Genomic DNA, 24337 nt, shown 5'->3' with positions numbered 1-24337 from the left:
ATAAAAAAACATAATAAAAGATTACAATATATGATTTTTTATTATTTTTAAAATAAGCACATAACATGCAATAGAAGCAAAGTGATTTAATTTTTCTACTAACAAAAACAACCGTGTAGTAACCAAAAGAAACAATACAAAAAAATCTTATTAAGTTTTATCAACTTCAGTGAAACTCTACTAAAACATGCTATTGGAAAACGATTCAAATTATTTAGAAAAGTTGTTTGTCTTATTTCTTATCAATTATTGGAAACTACAAAAGAATATCAAAAATAAAAATAGATCCCGGAAGACTAAATTCTACAGAATATTACAGGCCATTCGAATTCCAATAGAAAAAGAAATATAAAATTTCTATTTGTTTATTCATCTTTGTTTATCAAACAAATAGCTTCTTGCAACCAAAGCTTCAAGAGCTCAATGAGTACAACTTCTGAATTGGTTTCAGCAAGACGGGGCTATTTGTCACACATGTCAGCATGGAGATCGTACTAGAAATGTTTCCAGGAAAAGTCATATCAAAGAAAGGAGTCATGGCCACCATAAAATCAAGGTTTGGTCACCTTATTATCCATCCAGGACGGTTACTTTTAAAAAATTCTGACATTTCGCTTTTGTAACTCGAAAAGTCACCAAATTTTTAAATGTTTAGTTAATAAATTTTTAATAAAATATGACTTCGAGACTTTAAGTGTTATATTCGTATTAACTATACCATGATAACTAAAAATAACATTGTACGTCCATTGGAATTTTTTTTGGAAAAAAAAGTTTTTACACAATCTCAAAGCAACTTTTTGCAAGTAGGAAATATTGATTTAAAAACTATACTATGCTATATCAACAAACCGCGAAATGGCAATATATTCAAACGTGTGTTTTGAGCGTTAAGTTGGTGAAATTAGAAAAAAAAATATTAGGGGATACGGGAACGCAAAAAGATTGGGAATCACTACAATACACTCAATTATAAATGAAAAAACGTTGAGGGGTTTTGAGAAAAGAATTGAGTGCGGCTTGTCATAGGAGCTTTTGAGACCGCTGTAAGTTGCATGCGCGGGCGCAACTCGGCTCCTGCAGTGAAGACGCTGTAGGGGACGCCGAGGGGGTATGTGCGGGTGTGAAGTGAGGGGGCGGTCAAGGCCGCGGGCGCACGCGGCGCCGCGCCTCAGTACGTCCCGAGGCACCAGCGTGAGCGTTTGTCCGCGAGTCCGGTCTCAGTGTCAGTGTTTGTGGTACAGTTAGCCGGCGCCGACAGGTCGTCGACCGCGCGAGTATGAGCTCGCACCCCCCTCTCGCCACCCTTTTCCTCTGAACGGCCATACACCAGGTGAGTCCTGAAACCAATCTGGTAAATATGTAGTGGCCCAAACCGAGGTTACCCCAAGACCTTCGTAACCTTATTAGAGGACTTAGGCTAGGAGCCCACTGCGCCCTGGCATCTCGTACAAGCGGAGTCTTCAAAAGTCACAGTGAGTCAGGCAACAGTGAAAGTCCAGTTCAAAAAGAAATAATTATCCCTGCCAAGTAAAGGGGATTTGCAAGTTTGAAAAAAGAATCAATCAACCCCCATCATCGACCCATAAACTCGAGGGCTTCCGAATTTGTGCATGTCAAACATCACGGCAAGCCGACGATGAAACCTATAGCTTATTGTTACATGTGAACAAGTTGACAACATATCTTTTAACAATCAATTGACTCAAGACTGTTAATTTTGTGTAAAGTTTCTATATATACATTTATTTATTTTAACTACGTCACCAAAAACGATTTTACAACAAAATATGTTAATTTCTATAAAATTATTACAAAAATATATATCAATATTTATGCTTTTCATTATATACAGTATATATTTTATTATTTAACTTTCGAATAAAACTTATCTTTGTAGGTATTTGTAGAAGGATAATAAGTCAAAACAATTCACACGTTTTCTCTAAATCTTGGTAGATTGTTATATCAAGGGTTTTATGAGATTTAAAAAGCCATTTGAACAATGTTGACTAAAAGTTGATAAGCTTTTTAGCAAGTTTATTCTAAAACTACAAGAAACGTATATTGAGGTGAAGGTTCGAAGCAAGGCCGTAGATTCAGTTCCAGTGTACGCACATTGTAAATATAATGCAGGTAAACGTTACTGCATCGCAAGTTGGCTCTCTCACTTGTAATTACACCGCCTTTCACGATTTAGGTGGAGTTAATTCATCATCTCACGTCTATTATTGTTATCATTCTTTATTGATAACTGATTTAAATATATTAAAATAACATCAAATGTCTTTTATTTATTTGAATGACTTGTAACCTGAAAATATTTTTAGCAAAATTTGTTCGTTACTTCTTTATTTACATCTGAATGAAAGGAGGTCACTCACTTCTAGTTTCATTGACAAGCTTATAGTCGTTCATCGGGACACGGAGAAAGTTAAGAGCCTTGGATTTCCTTATGATATCAAATCAGGGATGAGAAGATACGTGGACGTAAGTAACCGGCATGGCCCCAAAGGTTTGACAAGTAGAAGTTGTAGTGACAGTTCATATAGCGTTCATAATAGACGGTCGTTCGGACATTCAGGTTTTGGAGTAGAGAAAGACAGCCGGCAAAAGGAGAGAAGGACATCCACCTTCAAGATAGGAAAACGACGTATTTAAGGTGGTTGGAAGACATTGAATGCAGAACGCTTTCAACCGGTCTATTTGCAAATCTATAAAGAAGCCTTTGTCCAGCGGTGGACACCTTAATGCTGAAATTATGCTCATAATGACAACATATTTTCATCGCATTACTTCGTAATACATTGCACATTGGTAACCCTGATGTAATCTTATGTTAAGAACCGGGGTCACCAATGTAAAGTACTCAACAATATAAATTTGCTTTCACTACGATACGATAATAAGGGTATCATCTTACACTTAAAGTCACAGTGTTGGACAGGATTTAATAATCGAAAATCGCATTATATGTACATTTCAATTCTTTTACCGCCTAAGCCAGTGATAATTGAGTAATCCACAGAATAAATATTCTCAAGTAAAATTTAATGAATTTCGTACTTTCATGTTTAAATCAGTACAGTTCACTGTCTAATAATTACGGTGAAAAATAAGACTTTCAATACGAAAATTTGACTAGCAAGCAAATCTATAATGGTGCACATAGCCAATATTGGTTTAACAAACGACGTTATGCTTCATAGACATTGGTAATAATATAATTTTGTTTATATACCAGAAAGTAGAAAAACTGGAAGATTTTTTGCTCATAGTACAAGTTACTGCGCTGTTTATTTGGTTTAAATAATGTGTATTACTTTATTTTTTTTAAAAATATGTTTACGGGTACAATGTTTTCTGTTATAATATTGTATATGGTAAAATTTATTTGTTGCTATCTATAAAGGAACACTTAATAGAACCATTATTTAACCGGCAACTTTTAATGTATTTTTAACTTTATTATTATAAAAAAATGCTTAGAAATAAGACAGTGTTTTCATATGAAAATAAGCTTATTTTCATATGAAGTCAAAACAGAATATCTTTTTTATAATGCCAACATTACTTTCAAGTATCAGATATACAGATGCCATAATATAGGAGCTTAATTTTATTCTAGTTTCTAAAAAGTTAGACTCTTCTTGTATACTTCATTATGTATACATCACTATCTTAAAATAAGGATGCACTTATGTATCTATTAATGGTTTTATATCAAATCAAATGGAATTCTATTTCATAAACGAAGTAATCGTCGTCGTTCTTTTAGCAGATATATGCCCACTGCAAGGAAAAGGCCTCCCCCAAAGATATCTATAAGGGAATATACTTTAATCGCCACGTTTGGGAAGTGGGTTGGGGATCGCAGTGTGGTATTTAGGTACGCAGAGTTGCTACCCAATCTCTGCAATACTTATTTGTGAGCAGTAGCACTCTTACATAGTGAATGCACAAAGTGTTAACTATATAACGTTATATCCCGGCAATCGAACTCGCAACCTAGGATCGCAAGTTTCAGTATTCTGCCAATATGCTATCACTGCTTATAGAGTATTAGAAAACAAAGGTAATAATAGCCTAAAATTTATGTCTCTTTAAAACAAATCATCGTAACTCAATTTTTTACATAGCCATTTACAAATTATTATTTAGATAATTGTGAAAATGTATTTAAGTATTGTGCAGCGAAATATTACGACTGGATTTCAGTATTACAGTCATAAAGTTTTACCGATTGACAGCTTTACAATGCAATACATATTCTTAAAGATTACTCAATATATGCAACTGTTGTAAATCTTAATATATAGTACTATTTGTATGCGACAATACGGTGCTCCGCCTTTAGTCTTTGTCGTAGAATGAGAAGAGATTACTTTGTTTTTGTTTTATCATTGACTTACACTATTTACCAGAGGTTTTGAAGTGGCGGAGAACTGACGGAAATTAGCTTAGAATTCTTTACAGTAACTAATCTTCGTTCATTCAGAAGCCTTTGTTGAGTGGTTTGTCTGACATTATATTCAATGGAATTTGGAATTTTTGGGTGATGTATTACAGGTGTAAAAAGCATTAAAGTATATCTGTCTATTTTCAATTAGTGCGTGTTTTACTATTAAATATAAATATAACAATTTAAATGCCACAGGTTAGTAACTGATGGTATTATGTTTGCGAGAACAAAAAGTAAATAAAAATAATTGTAATGTGTAGTTAGAAAAAAAATTTAAAAACTCTTTTCTTTAATACTTATGACTATGTTATTAATTATTTCTAAAACCATTTATTTTTGGATAAGGTGCATACATTAATTAACAGCTAATGAGCCATAAATTTACTCTCACAAAGTTTTTACACCTGTTACTAATCACCCCGTAGAGTGACACTGCGCAAGTTCCACAGCATCTCGACTTTAACAATACATGTTCTACCAGGCCCGGGGGAAAGGTTGACCAATGTGCCTCTTACTCAAAGATATATAGCCGTTAAAAGAAGACCATGGAGTTTTGCCTTGTTGGAATACGTCATAATAATTATTATCTATAACAAAGTGTTTAGACCGATCTCCGTTAGATAAATAGGTTAGCACTATTTGTAGACTCAAAGTCAATGACCGTGCTTAAAGTGTCTTGTACAATGTCTTCATTATCACTCTGAATCTTCCGGACGTTCAAGATGCTCCGCCTCAGAGTCGCCGAAACTAGGGGGAGTTTAGGGCCACCACCCTAAACTCCCGCGACTCCTATGTGACGTGCCTACTTCAACTCTCTAATCTGCTGGACTATGTCCCGAACATAGCCCTTTACGGAAGGAACGACGGCATCCACAACGAGGAAATTCTTCCCGAATGGCGTATCAGCCTATTGCGTGCTCCGGAAAGTTCAGCTGGACACGTGTCTGGTCCAGATGTTTACGGGGCACGAGGAATTCTCTGAGTACCTGCACAGACTTAAGCGCGAGAGTCCCTCATGCATCTGTGACCCAGAAGTGGACCAGATCGTGGTACACATAATCGCTGGCTGTCCTGTGTTTGGAAGACTTCGCCGCGTTCTCGAGGTTGAGATCGACAAGAAAATGGAAGAGAAAAGTGTCGCCTCCCTCATGGGCAGCAAACCATTACTCGGAATAAGAGCAAGAATTGAAATAAAAATGAAAAATTATTTATATCGGCATTGCATCGTGCCCCAAACAAAGCATAGGGAACGAGTATAAAAAAACAGTCCTCTTCATGACACATTGGACGACCGTAATTTACCAATAAGTCTCAGAATGTATGGCAACACACATTGTACAAGGTATTAAATGATTATAACTTATGAGGATAAAGTTATATATAAATATCACTTTTTATACGATTTATTATTGCGTGTATAATCCGCACATACGCATTTCCTTTGCCTTGTCAGTGAGTTGATTGGAATGTTATGCGTCGTTGACACATCCTGTTAAGAAATATAAAAAAGGACAGGTTTTAATACAATTTTGAATGAATTGTATTATTTAGATAGCGCGTTGCCTTAAATTGCATCCTCATCGCATTGCTAACGGAAATAATTTGGAAATAGTGGATTTGGAAATAGTGACCATGTTAATATCATACATGTGAAGATTGTAATACAATATCCTATTCATTTATATTGTGTTATTTGAATTATGTTACACTAGTAGAAGACGTAAAAAAGGAATAAATAAATTGATAAATAAAACATATGAAATATACGGATTTCTAATAGAAGTGTTTAGTAGCGTTCTGAATCTAATTTAATAGTCATTATGGATGTTCTTGCTGCGCTTTTCTGTTTTAAAATTTCTAATATTATAATGCAGACAAATTATACGGGCATGTATTGTAAAACCATATAGAGTAATTAATTTTCATTGAACCCTAGTTGCATTAGAAACAGGTTGATGTGGTACCTTAAAAATCTTCTTCGAAAAGTTAACAAACCCTTTATGATGGATCTGGGTGTACACATATAAGCTCAACGAGATATCTTAGACCTTTCTTTCCTTATTTTAAAATCTAAAATTAAATGTATATTATCAAATAAATCTTATTATAGTATTCAACAGTTTTTATATGATAGAAAAGGGGTGGAACTTGGTTAGTTTACAAATTTATATGACCTACGTTTTGATGTACCAAAAAGAAAATGTTAAATTTCATTTATAAAAGCAACTGTTGAGTTTATGGGCTTTTCTCAATTGATCAGCGCTTCGAGTCGGTGATAGCTCAGTACTTATAGTGTTAAAATAATCGACGTTTGACTGCGCATTTAAATGTCTACTAAAGATATTGAATTTGTAATTGAAGAGCTGTTCGTTATCTTATGTCCAGAACACCCAATTCGCAATGTATCCAAGATTATGTTAAATGACCCATAAAAACTGCCAGGAATCAATCTGCGGTCTACCTACGATTGTAATATGTATCTTAACAAGACTACAACCAGTAGATTGAGTAGATAAAGGAGTAAAGGTATTGCTCATTGTCAGCAAAACCTTAAATTCTTTCAGTGATCACTCGTCTGCTGCAAAACATAGGCCTTCCCCCAATATATCTATGGGCGGACGTAGCAAAATCTCCACACTTGGTAGACAGGATAGCGTTCGCAGTGTTGTAATATGATATTCAATAGACGCTGCTGCACATTCTCTGGAAACTTTTCTTGTGAACAATGGCAATCCTATATAATTAATGCACAAATTCAAGAAATCACAACATGGAACAACAAATTCAAGGAATCGAACCTATGACATACGCGATCGCAAGTCCCATTACTCTTCCGCTGGGCCTACCACTTCTAATATATAGTCATCCGCATATTTAAAGGTATTCTTACTGTATCATCATTACGCTATTTATTATACCTGAAACCTTTTTATTTTCGGACAGGATGGATAATGCATTAATTATGTATAAATTATGAATAACAAGATTAATAATTGTTTACTACTTGTCTCTGCAAGCTGTACTGTCAGAAACCTGTCGGATTTTTGAAGGAAAAATAACTTAATGAAACATATTTAAGAATAGTCATGCTGTACATGGTGATTGGCAATATACGTAAAAGTTTTAAAGCTTTACGTTGACATATGGGCTACACATTCTCCCCTTTAAAGCCTTAGAGATCTATAATAAATCACACTATATAAATATAAATTTATTTATACTAAGAATAATTTTCTTTAATATAGAAGATTGTATATATTAGTACAAATACAGATTATATTTTGCGAAGCCGAAAAAAAACAATATAAAGTGGAAGTGAATGAAGCGTCTGGTAAATCCGTTGGGTTCCTTTACACGTACAATTGTCTGTGCGAAGTTACATAAACATACCGGTCGCTGCGATGTGTGACCATTAACAACCTCCTGTTAACTCGGATGACGTATCACAATTGTATACGAGTTTCGAATTCATATTCAATCCTGTTATTTTTAGCTAACCTTTACATGCGTTTGCGCATACGATCCTGTAAATTTGTATTTATATAGGTTTACTGGTTAAAAGTGTAAAAGTATCTTTAAATAGATGAATATATAACTCATTTTCTGTCAATCACTTAATGGTACACCCCGTACAAAAATCAATGATTTCAGAAATAATTAACAATGTAATGATAATACATTATCAAATTAATTATTAGTTTCGATCTGTCCTTCTAAATTTTATACAGTCAGAAGTTATTTGTTCATAGTTCATCCATTTAATATATTTCAGAATGATCACTAGGAACAGGGGTCCTTGCCTTCATCGAAAACATAGTATTGGAAGCGTTGGCTAGGAACAGCAGTTAGCTGCGCCCAGGAAACGGAGAAAATAATTAACACCCACACGCCGGTTAGGACCATCCAATAAAAGGGCAAAAAAGTAATGTTAAGATGTAAATTATAAATCGTAATAAAATAATAGATATTTAGCATTAGTTTTTAAATGTTTACACAGTGCTCTCTATTCTTAAATAGAATGCTTGTACACCGAGGATGTTAATGAATTAGAAAATAAGTGTTCTAAAATGAAAGATATAAATCTAAGGGAAAATAAATAGTAAAGCATTAAATAAAATGTAAATTAGGCTAGAATTAAAATGCCGAAAATAAATTAGGCATAATTTTTCTATAAAATGTAAATGAAATAAAAGAATCTTAAAAAATATATACGCTAGATTAAAATAATGCCAGTGGTCGGTAGAGATTACAGATGGCGACCTTTAAAAAAACTACCAACAGGATGATTGTAAATTGGTCTGAATTAATAGCTAATTTGTCAGAAAGTGAAGAGTAAATTCATCATACATACTTTGAATTATACATGCATTTGGTCTATGCCGTATTAAAATAGCGCTCTTTCAACCGCAGTTTTATAAACTGGTGAAAGGGAGAGCTGATTGTGATGAAGGGAGGGAGATAGGGATGAAGAAATGAAAAGAAAATAAAAATGCGTCCACATGCGTCTACTTTGTTTGACAAAATTGAGGAAGTATAAATTTACGTATTTAACTTTTTTAATCGTCAAAAAATAACACCTCCAGTGTTTTGTGCGTAGGCTTTCATAATTGTAAAATGAAAATAAAAATGCGTCTACATGCGTCTGCTTTTTTTTGACAAATTTGTAGAAGTAACAATTTAAGTATATTACTTTTTTTTAATGTTCTAAATTACAAAATTGAATATTTAATTTTGAATAAAAATGTTTTTTTTTTTAATAAAATGTGTGATGGCACATCATTACCTCTGTAAATTAACATTTACAACACATCATATTGCCTTCGGAATGTTAATTAGTCGAACTAATAAATAATTATGACATTTTATTTTGTGATTTGTTACCGTTTTAATAAAATCAAGGAGAACAAGTTTCAACAATCCCGGAAGTTTATTTAATTATCAGAGCATCGTATTGATACTAAATTAAAATATTAATTCTAGAACGTCTTCGGATCATTTTGTATTATTAATGCATTTGTATTAAATAGATAATAGTATCAAAATAATAAGACTATACACCATATTTTTACTCTCAAAGTCACGTTCATTTTATAATAATTTGAAACAAGAATAGTTTATTAAAATATTCAATATAAAATCTTAGAGCACGTAATTTAGTACCAATGACATAAAATTGGTGTTTATAACAGACTTAATAAGTTCAACCAGAGAGCAAAGGAGAAGGCTATGCTCGGGGTTTCGCTGTGAAATCGAATCAAAAATCAGGTGATGCGCAGAAGAACGAAGGTCACCGATATCTCGAAGAATGGTTCGTCTGAAGTGGCAGTGAGGAGGGTACATCGCTAGTGTAACTGATGGTAGTTGAGGCCGAAAGTTTCTCGAATGGCAACGACAAGCCGGTGGACGCGGCGTGAGTAAGCCCCCCTCTAGGTAGACTGAAAACATAGTCAAGATCGCGGGCAGACGCCGATAGCGGGCAGTGTAAGACCGGTCATTGTGGCATTCTTTGGGAGAACACTGTGCCTTGTATTGTGCATTTAGAGGCATGGTTGCACAGACTTATTAGCACTAGGGGCCACTCGGGCAAATCATGAACTGATGGCGGACCGGCCGCCAGAAGTATAGGTAATTTTTTTTTTGCTTTTATTCTGGAATAGAATTCAATATTTTTCGAATGTACGAGTGTATTATTTTTGCTATCTGTGCATCCATGATTTAGAGGCTGAGAAAAAAAAGAAAACAGACTTCCACTACAACACAATTTCTCTATAATATTTTTATCATACACCCTCAAAAATCAAGCATATATATGTATTTGAATTTCACTCCATAGATACTATACTCGTATATAGTGTGTAAAATTTATAGTTTATATATTTAAAATAATAATAATCCAATAGAATCACAGGAGCTCATTGTGATTTATATTTAAAAAATCAAAGTTGAGTACTGTAATGAAAAAATAATAATAAACAAAATACGCTGGGTGTATTTTAATCAAGTCGTCGTTTTGGCCCACTGTGTGGTATAGGCCTCCCCCAAGAGATATCTATGAGGGGATATACCAAAATCACCACGCTTGGCAGTCAGGTTGGTAATAGCAGTGTGGTATTATTGTACGCAAAGTATTCTGCAGCCAGTCCTCTAGAAACTTGTTTGTGAACAGCATTAAATAAGATTGCATCCCAAGAATCGAACCGGTGACCTATGATCGCAAGTGTCTGTCCTCTACCGCTAGGGTACCACTGCCTTCATCAAGTAATTGTAAAAATAAGTTGTGTAACATGTCTATTTATTATTTTTATTGTACATTAGGATTGTCAATCGATATAAAAATATCTACATTGACCAATATAAAATTACTTTTATCTTACATTCTATTTATTTGTAATTTGAACAATTTACGACGTACTAAAAGATAAGACAGCGTCTAGGTGCTTTTATAATTAAAGAAATATTTGAAAGAAGATGTAAAAATACAGGTTCTATTATAACTATCTCAACTTATTCCACCTAAACTTTTTATTGAAGGTAATTTAAATAATGGAAATGTCACCCATAAAGTTATACCATTAACATTATTTTGTAATGGTGCTTTTTAGTTACGGGAACGACACCGAAAATATCGATAAAACAAATTTAATTTGCCGCACTGGTAGTCATGACTTGATGTTTGGTCGATATAATTCGAACAAACCATCCTGTGTATACGTGTTTGTTCCCCTCCTCGCCTTTTAGTCAAGTATAAAGGTTTTTTTTTGAACAATAGCGACGCTTCAATGTGTTTAAATTACGAAAACATCACCTGCTCTTGTGATTGTAAACAGGGTGTATTTAGACTAACACAAAATTTACATTTTTTAATATAAAATCAATTTGCGACTGCTGTAACGTATTTTCGACCTCTATTATTCACCAACGATAAAATATGTTCCACTTTTATTTACCCGACAGATGTTATTTATGTATCTGATTGACATTTAATAAAACCTAGTCTAAAGGAAACGTTACGAAGTAAAATAATAACGAAAATTTGTTTTTGCAGCACTTGGGAAATCGAAACAAATTACTGGTGTAAATAATTATTATTATTATTCCACCATAAAATTAGTAAAATTCAGACACCGGTCATAATTAACTAACCGGTATCTAAATTATTATTAGGAGTACTGTCACATAGGTATTCCATTATATCTAACTTCAATACACATATTTTGTACTTCAGTCATATAATTTCAATAAATATAATTTTTGCAAAAAAATATTCGTTGACATGTTTTAAATGCGTATTAAATTGCGGCTCGCGAAAAATTTCATCTGTTACCATTTTGTTATTTTTAATTTCTTAAACCATTAATTGTTGAATAGAATGTACCATACATTAATTTAGAGCAAATAAGCTTATTATTTTCATCCCTTTGAAGCTTTTATACCGTTAACCAATAACTGTGTATTTACGTGTGTAGTGCGTGTCGACTTTTTTTTAATTAAAATCGATTACACAGATAATTAATTTCCGTTATTAACAACGAAAACGTATTGGCGGGAAAATGCGGCAGTGGAACGCTTCAATTATTAACGAATTGCGAAATAATTTCTTGCGAACGCGCTAGGTAGCGTGTTGTAGCTTACAACAGACTGACTACATGCTATTTGCGCCTAATAAAATAGGGGCCTGTTCGTACCGCCTTAATAATAGGATATTGTAACTCTGCAATATAACAGTAAATTTATTATTATTCAAGTCGTTGTTAAACCAATATATGCTACTGACAAACTTTTTAAGTTTGATTATTGTGACTTGTACTAACTAGATTGTTGTCAATGGTCGAATTAAAAAAAATGTTCTTAATTTTTTCAGTAGTTTTTTAATCCGATTTTTAATTTAATTATAATAATGAAACATATTTAGTTGTTTTATAAGTACTTTCGATAAATTTGTTTTATTATCATCTTCATTTCTTGTTTTTTGTTTGTGTCGCGTACTATGAATATTATTATTTAAACGGTAAATTGGCAGTATCCTTCAAATGTCTTTGACACTTTTTTACATATTTTATGCAGTGGTAGGCCTGCGGTTATGACTGAGACTTGCGATCATAAGTCATGGATTCGATTCTCGGGATACATCCTTATGTATAACTTACACTTTGTGCATTCATTATAAAGTATTGCCTCTGCTCACAAACAATTTCCCAGAGTCGGTACATATCATAAGTTCTATATCCTATTCTATTGTTTTAGATATATGCCTATTGTAAATGGATAAAGTTTTGTCTGAATTTAGTTAGCAACAATCTTAACCTAAAAGGCTATGTAAATTCTTAAAAATAATCTAAGGTTAATTTAAACTAATTAATAAATACGAATATTAATAGAGTGAGCAGAAGTAGCCCAGTGACAGAGGATTAAGACTTGCAAACGTATTTAATAGAATCAGGCGTTACCTTGCGGAAGTCCATCCTAAGTAAGAAAAGGACCAATATTTAGCCACTTCCAAAGTGTACCGCCTGCCAGCGGTGCACTTTGTTGCACGACTACCACTGCAAGGTTCGATATATTGTTATATAATTCACACTTTGTGTATTAATTATATAGGATTGCCACAGCTCACAAACAAGTTTCCAGAGGAGAAGCAACAGCGTCCTCTGCGTACTATAACACTTCACTGTAGTCACCAATCAGACTGCCCAGCGTGGCGATTATGGTTTATCCCCCTTAAATATCTTAGGGGAGGCCCATGCGTTTCAGTAGGCGTTTATAGGCTGAAACGAAATATTTTATTTAGACACATCTATAGAAAAATTTATAAGTATCGTATAACATAATACAAATTTAAATATGTTTATTTATTGCAGGCATACACAGCCCTGTTTATAATCACGCTACTCCGTCTTAAAATAAACGTTAATCACTGAACATAACAAATAATAATAAAGCACGCAACAAATAATCCATAATAAATTAATTCTAAACGTGATAATTTATTTTTTATTATCATTTAAATTATTAAACGAATTTTATAATTTAAAATATATAACGAATTTTATAATTACATTTAAATTATTTTTCAAAAGAATGCATTGTTTTTATTTTTAAATTATCGTTGAATAGTAGATTACGAAACAGTTTGTAAAGCAAAAATTAAATAATTCATTCTGGTAAAAGTGTCATTACTTATTAAATTAATTTAGTTATTATTCATTATATCTTCCTGGTTTTCTCTAATGCTTAAATTAAACGCAATTTTAATGCATTGTTGCGTTCTATTACTCGAGAATTTACTTGCGCTGTTCGTGTCTAACTAATCACAATGACACTCTACCTCACAATCACGGTAGAAAAAGTGTCATAAGTTTCAGATTGTTTAATAACAAAAAAAATGTACATGTAAATATTACGTTCGTCATGTTACAACAGGGAAAGTTTTAATTCATCAACATCACCATTCTAACCTTCAAATGTGAAGAAACGACTGAAAAGAATTTCGTAACCGAAAGCCTTTGAGATTCGTTTATAAATATACCCCTTAACGGCACCTTCTTATCGATTTAGGTCAAAACGCTTGACTTAGGCCACTTTCAACTAGCCCTATTTGAAATCGGGGGAGGTCAGTTTCCTGCAGAGGCAGTATGATTGAAGGGATGATGATAAAGAAATATCACTTGTCAGTGAAATAATAATGCTCGTTTGCAATAAGAAAAATAGATCAATGCAGATAATAAATTTAATAATTATATTTAAATGATAAAAAAGGTTGTACTTTGAGAAAGACAATTATTGAACAATGTTTTTTTCATAAACATATTTCAAGCAAATAGACGTTTATTCTTTGTTAATTCAATAATATAACAGATGGGTGACTTTAAAAGTTGTCACTTGTGAATGCGGGCTATTTGTATAAAAGGAAGGCATATGTCTTTGACAACAAGCTCTCATAATTAAAGCATATTCATAAAAAAAAACAGATGTTAGAGAAAGTGTATTCATGTGTTACTTATAAACGTAGTTAATATGATACAAGGTGATTGATTATGGGTGTGATTTAAAGGGATGAACGTGTAGCTCATTTGTCAGCAATAACCTTTGATCCTTTTGCCTGGAACTAATATACTATATATATAAATATATATGCTCCGACAACCTCATGCTTATATAAAGTGTTTAAAACAGATTATGTGTGTATCACATTAATATTTCCGACGTGTCATCAAAATGCCGAGAATTATACCTATTAATTACACAAGATTCCTAGATATACTGTTTTGTGGTTTTTGATAGTATTAGTTTTCTATGCTAGTTAAACTAAAGCAAACAACACATGATCGTAGTGTTCATGTTAAGGTCTCCTTCCAGAACCCTTTAGCCCGGGTTCACTGGAATAAGGCTAAGGTATTCCCTGCCTGGAGGGGCGTTGAGGTTGATGACTTTGGTCTACTTAATGTGAACCCAAGAATGGCAGCAACACGAAGTGGTCTCTTGTTACTGCGGCACAGGCGGCACGGCTACCTCTCGGGATGTGTCTTGGCATAGTACTAAGAGGCAGCTGCGAGTTCCGTAGGAGATCCGGCGGTCCCTCTAAAGGTACTGACGATGACACCGAGAGGGTTTTAGTAGGTAGGAATCCCACATAACCCAGTCATTCCCCCAGAGCGCAGGTTATCTTGTATCCATACTAAAGATTTCCCCTCCGATATAAAAAAAATGACCTCTTTTACTGCCCCATCCTGCGACTTCACAAGACTAGACTATATCGTCGGTCCACTTAGTGGGGGCGTGTCCACGCCGAACATTACAGCATAATTATGAATTATTCAGTACGCAATTAAAGTCTGCACTTCTTTTTTCTAATCTTTGTCGTTTATGACACTGAAGTTTTAGTGTCTCGAATCCTCGACTAATGTAAAAGGTATTCATGAAACGGTCGACTTTCCTCCGCCGGTACTGTTACGCGTATAGCGCTGTTATGTAACTTGAAAAATTTGTATAATTCGCTGTATTTTTATGCAAATATGTAAAATTTGTTCAAATCTTTTACGTAATAATATGATTTTTATTCGGTGAACAGCCGGATGTTCACTTATCTAACCTTTTCGTTTAATTTTTAACATTTCTTAATTATTACGTTACAGCAACTTAAGCCATTTTTTATCATAAAATTAAACAAAATTTTCTAGAATATACAATTAACAAAAGCTTTTTAAAGACTGTGATCTCTTATTCATTAACATTAACATAATTTGAACCGTATTACGTCCGCACTTAGGTCTATTATCCGATTCCCTAAAGGACCGGTCGGTTGCGGTTATCACAATAGGAATTAGACAGTTGATATTTATATTTTGTTTTATATATTCATTAACGTCAACAAGTTAAAAGGTAATTGATTGGAGCGACCTCCTTGAAGGAAATCTTTTAACTTTTTTAGTGTCAACAGTAATGATAAAGAAATTTATAAAGAAAGTTTTTAAATTTGGAATGAAGTTACTTGACCTGTCAATTTATTTGTTATGAATGTTTTATTTCGGCCAGTTAGCAATTGTTTTTAACTATTTTTTAAAGTGTGGTGATTATTTAGCACAGCGACTATACAAGATCGCTATAACGTCGTATAGTGAAACAATGTTATGTAAATAAACATTTACACCTTTATAACACATTCCATGCTATGTGGGGCGTAAACCACCCCAGCTGCACTTTCCGTTCAGGCCATTTGCAATTCTCATTGAAAAACATAGGATTCTTAAAAAATGAACTGTTGGGTCGAATATAAATATCCTTATATCACGTATGCGCGTACGTAATGTTTATATTAAATAATTTACAACTTTTTCCCGTTAATTATAGCTTTGCAGTATCGAAAAAGTGTAAAGCATACGCCTTAACCCTTTCACGACCACGGGGACGCCGGTGTCCCAAGCAAAAATCATGGATTAATTAAATATTTACGTAACCATTGTAAATTATTTTTTTGTTTTAACATTTCGGAAAGTACCTTTTTATTATTTTTTACTGGAAATACATGATAACTAACACCGTTTATTGTCTATCTTCACCGGAACGTTAGAGTTCTTTTGGCGCGAATGATCTGCTGTTTGGAATAAATAATTGAAATTGTAAAAGTGCTTTTCAAATTTTTACAGTGTCAAATTATCATTACCTGGTAAGTAAATTGTTATTCTAAATATTCAGTAGTAATGTATTTATGTTGTATTCTGTGATAAATCGTTATAAAGATTATGGGACACGGATGTCCCTGTCGGCGTAAAGGGATACTTTTTATACGGAATTTCTTAACTTTTGGCTTGGTGATATACCAAAATGCTATCATTTTCTTATTCATATTTTTCGCAGAATATGTTTCGTAAGGGACGTGAAGTTTTTTAACTTCGGAAAAATAGAATTCTTCAAATTTTTGTGGGTGACAGTAGCGATGAGGAAGATGACTTAGTGCTTGATGACGAAGACCAAAGACTTCTAGTACAGGTGATGACCAAGGGGTATTTGATGTCGAGGTTGAAGAAACGACGACTCTTCAACGGCAAGAATCACCTGAATCGTCAACATCTTAAAAAAAACAATCCATCTAATCAGTAACCAATCATCTAACAACAGGAATTGTTTCGCCGAGTACCACAAATAACTTGCCCTATTATATTTATATTATTCATAAACAAGTAAAAAAAAATACACTACGTAACAAATGTACATTATTTACAACAAAACAGATTTTTCAAAAGAGAATTTCCAAAAAAAATGTAAAACTTTTTTGAATTCTTTGTATAAATTATGTTTTTAGGATGCCTATTTATTCATTACATCTAGCTAAATTAATTAAATAAGGTACCGTAACCTTATGGTCCTGAAAGGGTTAAACGACTTTTTTCATTTTTAAAGTGTAGGTCGTGTACGTCTCACGCGGCCTGAATGGAAAATCTTCCGTGGCACGGAATGTGATAATATACAAATTTCATAATTAAATTAATATACAACACATTTGTGTATATATATATATATATATATATATATATATATATATATATATATATATATATATATATATATATTCAACTATCTACGTTATCACGATATTTTAGAATTACAGACTTGAAATTTGGCAGAAAGGGTTCTTTTGCCGAGGACAGATCAGTTAAAAAAGATCAGGTCTTCTTGTTTTCAAATTTCACGAGAAACTGCCCACATGCAGGGTTTAAGGCGCGAATACTAAGATAAATGCATAATTATGAACTATATATGATTAAAAATGACTAAGAATTGATTTTATAATATTTTACACCCACAAAGGGAGTGCGACCCACGCGAAGCGAGCAAAAATAATATAATAGAGTTTATTAAAAAATGAAAATATTGTCTTTAACAATTGACATGTTTAAAGGTATTAGTAATCAGTTAAAAGGTTCATATTATCTTGTATATGTGTAATATCGGAACGGCACAACGCGGTGAAACGGGTCCTTCATAGATCATAAACGCATGGCCGATTGTATTGGAGAAGTGGGCCACTAGACCGGTCCACTCCGACAGCGTCTCGGGTTTCTTCGTTCGCCAATCGCGTCGGACACGCTCGGGCCGTCACACTTGAGACGGCGCTCATTGTGATGTGACCGCTTGATCGGAAGCTGTATGTATCGACGATCGAATTTCTGATGCACATAGAATACTTTGACATACTTGATTACACAGAATATTGATTATAGTTTATATTGTACATAAGTATAGGTTTATTTATAGGTAACCTATGTCAATAAAGGCAATATTATCATGTCGAATAAAAAGAATTAAATAAGCGAAAATAGGAAAGATCAATCTCAACTAATCTAAAAGGTGTAGAAGCTTCGAATAGGTCAATGTCCTTTTACTATCAATTAATGTATGGTACACTCTGTCTAAAAATCGATGTTTTCAGAAATTATAAACAACGTAATAAGAAAACGTAAGTAAGAAAAAATGTGTTCATAATGCGTTGCTCCTGCAGACTTTATACTTGCTCTAGTCATTGCCCTGTTCAATTACTATAGTTCAATAACATGTATTAGAGTGTCCACTTATATAGTTTCAGTTGAAATGCTTTAAAGCATTTTGATAACAAATGGGCTATGCCTTTGTCACCGTTTAAAATTCGAATCTTGAAAATTTTGAACTCATAATTTTAAAAAACAAAACACATGTAATTAATGACAGTGACACAGTAGATAATATCAAGGTTTTGTTTGGTTACACAGATCATATGCGATTCGTAATCAACGAGTTAAATGAACGTGGTCGAGTCAACGTCTAGTCGGCGAGTGCACCTTTCTTTTTTCCGGCCACACGAAAGCTCGAGGCCACGATACTGACTTACCGCCTACAAATGCAAAGGCAATCTATAAATTAACACCGGGGAGCCAATTGTGTTATGTTGTGAACAATACCTTAGAGCTATACGAATGCTTGATACGAAAGTAAGGCGACAATAATTTCCGATTATAACGGTACAAGACTCATTGATTTTTTTTATTAATTTAACATTGTCAGACAGAAATGACATTTATTAAAAATAAAATATTAAACTGTGAAATCAAATTATGGCAATAAATAAAACGTAGTATACCTATAGGGGCACAGACGATCTTGTTAAGGACCTCATATAAAACTCAGTTGTATCGAGCCAGTGACTTCAAAATGTGGAAATGTAGCAGCAGTTGCATAGTTTGATTATTAGGATATTCTTAATATTTTTTTTTAATTTCGTAATTTACCACACAGAGATTGACACATCAATAATGTCCTTATTTAATCTAAAGTTTTTAAGCCAATCTTGTATAAATATACTTGTATTGAAATTTTATAGATTAAGATACATTGAGTGAAAAAATTGAAATAAAAGTATAAATGATATGTCCCTGTAATTTTTGTTTGTTATTTTAAAACAGTTACTTTTGTTTATAATAATTATCGAGCCGTGGCAATTGCCCCCACGTTTCCTTATTTTGATGCCACCGATAACAAGGTCTACTTAGTAAACGTAATGCAGATAATAGTACTTAAAAAGAGGATGTACACGATATCGTCACAAAGCATTAAACGTACATAATTACTAACAAAACGTTTTTTCTTTAGTATATATGTACCAAATATTTTAAAATGTCAATTTATTTGTATTACATTTTATGGTTGAGTTTAAATTGATGATATTAGTTGATATTAGGTTTTTATAACTTAATGTCACTGTTTCGCTTGTTCCTCGAGGCCAGCACAGCCTTTAGCAGGAGTAATTTCGTAAAATTCAATCTAAATGATTTATAACTTGTCAAAAAAATTCTAACCAAGTCCTGTATCTAATTATAATGGCTAAAATTTTATTAAAAACTTTAAAATATGATTTTTTTGAACACTTCCTCAACCCCTTGTGGATGGGATTTCGTAAAATCCGTTCTTAGGTGATATTTATTTAACAACCGGAATATTTCTTCTAAATTTTAAGACTTTATGCCTTTTAGTTACAGAGATATCGTGATGAGTCAGTCCATCGGTAGATAATGTATTTCACACATATTTATGTATGTATATATTTGTATATATGTATGTATTTATCTTTTAATACACTTTATATTTATCATATCTAAATTATCTCCTACATTTTACACGCCGGCTATCGCCTGCTTATACTTCTTCCTTTTCCATACTGTAGTTGTCTGTACGAAATTGTCACGATTAATAAGACCGCCCATTGTACTTTTTTATGTTATTATAAATCTATATTATCCTGTTACGTCTACAATAAAAAGTTTTAAATACTCTTTCCGTATGTTTACAATATAAGCTAAAATTCAATAATAAAATAACCATAAATTTTGCTGCATAGAGTATATACCGTATTTCATTTCTACAAACTTGCATTAAAATAACAGACTAAACAATGGCTTTTGTATTCATATCTTTTATCTTTCTTTCACAGTGTCATCTTACATAACTCAACCTAATCCAGCGTTTAATATTGGTAAGTCTTCACTATTATTATTAGTTATAAGAACCATTAATTTAGTTCGCATATCCGATCTTTTGTTGTTTGATAGTAACATAGTTATTGACCGCAATGAAGGCCCGCGTTTGGCTCGAGGCGGCCGCAATAATCGGGCATGGACCGTAACAGATGGCTGACACAATGGCATTCTCACTGCACACTTAAAGTTCGTTGAATTAATAATTAAATCGATACACTTGGAGCAGAAACTCATTACTTTCACAAAAAAACAATCACATATGATTTATATTTATGAAATAATAAATATAAACAAATATGTAACTTATTTGTACATAATAAATACATAAAAACTAAAAGAGAAACGTCTTAGGATGTAAAAAAAAATATCGTCTATCATGAAGAATTACAATGATTTCTTGTACAACATTATTGGCATTAGACAGTAAAAAGAGTAATTTCTCATTTTTATTCATATAAAGTAATCTTCGTAATAAATACAAAAATATAGGTGTAAAAATACTTCTTTGCGACAAAGTGATCAATGATTCTTTTTAATTTTTATTGAACTATAACAGATCGTTTTGATAGTCCGTAGTATGTCGAAGTAGCTACTGGTAATTTAAATATAGTTTACATTTGTATTATTATATATTTAAAGAAAAAGAAGGTTTTACTCTAAAAAGAAAAGGGTTCTTAGGTTTATAATGAAAAAGTTATTAGTGTCATTGGAAACTTTACAAAAATAATACAATATTAATCTTAAAAACGTTGACAATTTATTTCTGGCATTTGAAAAAAGGTTATAGAATGCATTTTCTACATGCTATCACTGTTGTTAAACAATATTGTAAAATTAAATTAAGTATAATTATTAAAATTGTGATATTAAATGAATATATTTTTCGGAAATATTGTAATATTTTTGATGCAAATTGCGAATGATTTTTTTCTTTAATGGCGTCCTTTCTTAAATATCCCATGTAGGTCTTATCAATCTCGCCATCTTTATTTTTATACTTGTTTATCATTTCGCAGTTCATCGTGTAACGTTTTTAATCACATAACAGTTTTATATACGAAAATTTTATGTTGTCCTATGGTTAAAGATTGTATTTTATGATGTCCATAAAAATGGCTTCCGCTTTCCAAAACGCCGGGACGTTACTAGACAATGTTTCGGCGCAATCAGCTGACACCGTCGACAGGATATGCAAATCACTCGAGGCGGGCTATCAGATGTCGCGGCGGGCATGAGGCTACATAATACTTTAAGGTCGATTTGCTTCGAGCAAATGTGGAACGAAATACATCGGTCGACTTGGTTACTGGTATGCTGGGAATGAACATGGTTTTAAATTATTTTCTATCATTGCTAACCTTTCAGATGAAATTAACATTATTTTTTTTTTACGGGAGGTAACTTTTGGCTTTTTGGCATTTATCTATTCTGGGGGTTTTGCTAAACCTCGTATTAAAGTGCTCCCGAAAACGATACAACGCAAAATGGGTGCCTAGTGAAAAAGATCTTGAGCACCATCGCCACGAGCTTTGATGGAGGTTTGACATCTTACCGTGCGCATGCCGAAGCCGCGGTACAGCTGATTCGGTAGCTCTATAGGCCGAGCCTTATGATCTGCGATCCATTACAGATTTAATACATGTTGCAGTGCACCCATAACTCTAAATACCGTCATAGTTTCATGAAATACATTGTAATTAAATGCATAATTTTTTTTATAATATTAAAACGTAGTATCTGTGAGTAGGTCTTTTGTAGATCTAATATTACTGCGTTTGCGTGGCACGTATTATTATGTTACAAGGTGATGTTCATAACTGCGGTAAAGCGAAGTATTATATATTTCCTACTCCTTGATATAATAACATTGTTGGCGTTAAATAACATCAGTTACAAAGTATTTCCACTACTTTTAAGTTACAATAACCGTTAGGAGAGAATAATGTTATACAGGGTGATTGGTTGTATATGTAAAAGCTTTAAAAGTCTCCCCAAAGATCGCAACGATAATCGGTCAGGGACTTCCCGCGATCTTTATTATGTCGTTTGTCCACCTAGTGGCGGCCTATCCACGTCGCATGGTCACCATACAGAAACTTTACACAAACCTTTAGCTCTAACGGCTATCGTTCGCACGAGCGATGTGCTCTTTGCCACTTCAGACGAGCAATTCTTCGAGCTACGTCGTCGACCTTAGTAATTCTATTTCGATCACGCAACGAAACTGTGATCATAGCTCTAACCATCATTCTCTAGATAACTTTGAAACTTCTCATAAGGCCTCTCATTATATAGACAATCAAAACAAATATAACTTTCACTAAAATTAAATCGATTTTATTATGTTTAAAATAATAAACGGATCTAACAGCGTACTCTGTAATAACAAACATTTATCTAGCACAAAGTTTCCGAGTCCGCAATGTTACCTTTCACATTCCCTTTGACATCCCAAAGCCATCGTAATACGTAGTTCAGGTCAGGTCAAATTACATCACGACAATCCAAATAAGACTCGTTTGAATTATTGATCCATTTGTTTAGTATATTTAATATAATCATTGTTGTTCCAATAATCTTTATTTCTTTATTAAAACGAATGTATTTAATCAGCCATAAAATTGAAACTTGATTTATAAATTAAGTGAATATGTTTTAGACGAGTATGTATAAAATATGTGATAAAATGTAGGGTTAAATATACATTTAGTTAAGGACAGAATTTACTTTAGAAAATGAAGTGTTAATGATAAATTTGTATATTAATATATTTTCTTATTAGTTTTTAAAATTTGATTATTATTATGTTCTTTTATTAATCCACTTTGGGCACACAATGGGTTTTCTTTCGCGGAAGCTTTGCTGTTGTAACACTAAGATTAGTAACTAATATAATTTTCACTTAACAAAAGAATTGTTTAAGTGTTATGCAGTTGTTTTATCGGGTATTACGACGAATGCACGTAATTATAATTCTTTCACGGTGCGTTTATTGCATATACACTTATTTAATATTCTTTTGTATTTTCTATAGTTCCATAACTACTGTTTTTCACGTACATTTAATATAAACAAGTATCAAGATTGGCATCAGGAAAAAGAGAAATAAAACTAATATATTGGCTGCCGGAAATAAATAGATTAGTTTACAGATGCTCATACGAGATAGCATCAGGGATAAAGTTATCTGTAGACGAATGAAAGCCTACAAGCCTTCCAGATTGGCAAGGTTAAGGAAAAAGGCAAATTGGAGGTAAAGTATATATAGCCGTCTTTAGGTTCTAAAGTGGAAACCACGTAACGGCAGCGCTTAACGTCCACTCATAGGACGTACAGATAAACTTGTCAAGTTCGTCAGAAGATCCTACTTGAAATCTATGGGAAGGTTAACATCCAGCAGAGGATGCTCTGCTGTTGAAATGATGATGAAACGACGACGCAGAAAGACTAACAAAGATGTAGAAAGCAGACAAAGGATAGAGAAGTTTGGACTAAATTGGAGCAGGTCTATACTCAGTGCGGGGTTCCAAAGATAAAGTGCCACATAATGTAGCTAATTATAACAAAATAATATTTTTTTATTCTATATATATTAAGAGTCATTCACTTAATGGCAAGTATTATGGGACGGATATAATTTATATTATAATCCTCTTATCATTTACAGCGATCATTTGTGTACGTCACTAGAATGCTAGAAAAGTACAATTACATAGAAATTTGTTGAATCAATAATGCTATGGTGTTACACCGAAGCATTATAGACATTATCACAATTTCAGCCGTTAGACATCTAATGTTGGACTGCATGGGCTTTCCTTCTTGATTTCCAATAGAACTGGATAGAAGCGGCTTCCATCGAGCGTCTTAC

The 24337-nt window shown here is 33.0% G+C and overlaps 1 protein-coding gene across 2 annotated transcripts in view; it reads left to right on the top strand.

Annotated features, from left to right (window-relative positions):
- The first annotated feature begins 1188 nt into the window (after positions 1-1188).
- LOC137924097 (uncharacterized) overlaps positions 1189-24337 on the top strand; it is a 76889-nt gene continuing 53740 nt past the window's right edge. Inside the window, exons 1-2 of one of the 2 annotated variants that reach the window (XM_068767419.1) lie at positions 1189-1333; positions 20421-20462. The gene's annotated coding sequence lies outside the window, so the exon portion shown is untranslated. The remainder of the gene's footprint in view (positions 1334-20420; positions 20463-24337) is intronic. The other variant, XM_068767420.1, reaches the window with a different exon arrangement.

This window comes from Battus philenor, unplaced genomic scaffold (genome assembly GCF_028537555.1).
Source record: "Battus philenor isolate CCGP_79_NKW_IND1 unplaced genomic scaffold, ilBatPhil1.0.hap1 SCAF_23, whole genome shotgun sequence".
NCBI classification, from domain to species: domain Eukaryota; kingdom Metazoa; phylum Arthropoda; class Insecta; order Lepidoptera; family Papilionidae; genus Battus; species Battus philenor.
This window is presented reverse-complemented; position numbering and strand designations above follow the sequence as displayed.